The sequence below is a fragment of the Cynoglossus semilaevis genome, chromosome 17 (assembly GCF_000523025.1).
Source record: "Cynoglossus semilaevis isolate Cse_v1.0 chromosome 17, Cse_v1.0, whole genome shotgun sequence".
In the NCBI taxonomy this organism is placed as follows: Eukaryota; Metazoa; Chordata; class Actinopteri; order Pleuronectiformes; family Cynoglossidae; genus Cynoglossus; species Cynoglossus semilaevis.
This window is the reverse complement of record NC_024323.1, coordinates 7,791,184-7,793,635: the sequence shown is the minus strand read 5'-3', so window position 1 is coordinate 7,793,635 and position 2,452 is coordinate 7,791,184.

Here is a 2,452-nt window from a genome sequence, read left to right as displayed (position 1 = left end):
TCACTGTTCTACATTTATACATGTTCCGTGTGGCGCCCTAATGATTTCACATTGCAGATATGCGCTTTTTAACGAGCCAGAGGAGTCTGTAAAGACGGACAGATCAGTTGGGCCCATGGGAGCCACCCAGACTCCTACAGAGAGGTCCAAAGGCCAGTGACAGAGCTGCAACTGCTCTGTCCGTCCAGACTGCTGTGGCCGGGGGTCGGCCCCCGGTGTGACGAATGGGACACTTGAGCCAAACTGTAACACCACCAGCGTGGTGGGTCCTCCTAATCACTCTGGCTGCCCAACGTCCAGCATCAGGTTTCAGATTCCAGGGGATGTGACAGTGCAGCTCCGGCCCAGTGGTGGCTCTGGAGTCTGGCACGGTTTAACAACAAACACAAACACTTTTTCACATGCCAGGCGCTGCACCAACAAAGAAAAGAACAGAAAAAAAAAACACCAAAAAAATACAGACAGATGGACAAATGAACACATACTTTCACGCGGGTGAATGTGCAGCCCAGGCTCCTGGGCTCTGTGACTGTTACTGAGATGGGGTCACAAGGTCAATCACAGCCAGCCCCGGTGTCAGATTGGACCTGGATGAGAGTTTACAAGAGTTGTTTCACCCTGCAGATGGAGGGTGGACTCTCCTGAAATATAATCACTTATATACTTGGTGATGCCATTCCAATAAAGAGTAATATATGGAGAGAATGGGACCAGCTGTCCTCCTCCAGTTAAGTCTTTGCACGGACCTCTTCAAAAAACAATGCAATAACACATTGTAATTCAGGGTGTTGTGTTATTAGTTCCACGCATTCTAAAGGTCACGTAAAACTTGGCAGAAAGTGAAATTGCCAGAACATAAACACTTCTATAAATATATGCTTGACGATTAAAGTTGGCTAACTCTGTGGTTGAGGTGGAGGGAGGCTGGATACAGAGCTGCAGGGTTAAACGCTGAGCGATACAGTGTGCTCTGCTGATATGCAAACTACACGATCAATTTACCATGTTAATTAAACTTGTCATAGCTTGCATAGGGCAGATGGTCTGAGGTGAAAGATGGCCCCCTGCCCCCTCTCTATGGCTTTTATTTCTGGTTTAGCTGGAGGAGGTGGAGTGAGAAAGGGGCAGAGCATGTCCTCTGTGCCCAGGATTAAAGCTTCCCTGTTTGGGTACGTGAGACCCACACCTCACCTCATCTTTGTCGACATCCACCAGGACCAAAATTAAGCGAGGGGAAAACTACGCAGGGAGATATTTCAGTAAACTGTGTGTCAATAAAGTTGTGTGCCAAACCAAACTCCATTTGCACTTGTTTCTCCCCCTAATCGCTCATCTAAACAAGCTTGAGGGCTGGTGAGAAAGGAGGAAGAAGAAGGGCAAGGGGGTGCGAGGTGGAAAGGTGAGGATGTAAGAAAGGGGGGGGTGAATGGGGGTCTGCCAAAATAAATGCATGAATGCCGTCTTTGACTGGGCGGCGCCTTTGAAGTGAGCTATAATTGCAGGCCTCTTGTCCAGCGGTGGAGCCTGTGGCAAGCCAGGTCCTGGCCGAGCTGACACGTCTGGCTGCAGCACAGAAGAAACATCACGGATTAACAATAAACAAAGTCAAGAGGCTTCGATTCAGCGCGATGCATGCAGTGTCATGCTTTGGTGCCAGAAAAGGGGAAACACACGGGAAGAATTCTGTGACTGCTTCATCCATTTGATCCTGTTTTAATAAAGGCCCAGTGGCAGACATCATTGCACTGATGTTTAACCTGTGTAGTCACTTATGCAAAGCCACCCCACCTCAGCTGAGAGATGACGGCATGTATAACAAGCAGCAAAGCAACGCCAGCTCCTGTGAGAGGATCCTCACAAAGCTCCTTTCACGGCAGCACATACATTAGGTAAGACCTGTGCCCTCTGGGAACAGCACTACCTGTGTGTACTGTACTCCGCAGTTCCCATGAACGCACCAACTGTATGAGCATTTGTTTAGGTGTTAATGCACGTGCATGCACATGCGTCCGTATGCTTCAGGGCACGGGGGTGAACCAGGGTCTAAATTGTGGCGCAGTAAAGTTCTGTCTGACCACAATGATGTATTTACACCAAGGGGGAGGAAAGAGGGGGGGGGCAGGGTGACAGGATTACATGGGATGTGATTAATACACATCCCATTGATGTTTTGTTTAGAAAATAAACTCAGCTAGTTCTGTGATTATTACACTGGGTTAGGTATTCTCCCTGATGAATACCTTATACAATGCACCTTTCAGGGTTTTTTTTTTTAATAAAATGCTTTTCTTTTGCTATGGGTGTGTGTTGCCTGGATCTTTTTTTCTTTCTTTTTTTTTTCCACCTTGGCACAGGCAAAAGGGGAAAACCCCAGTATGGTATTGCCTTACAATAACCCTCAGTGTGTACATAAGCAAATCTGTACTTAAAACAAATGGAAAAATGTCAGTGT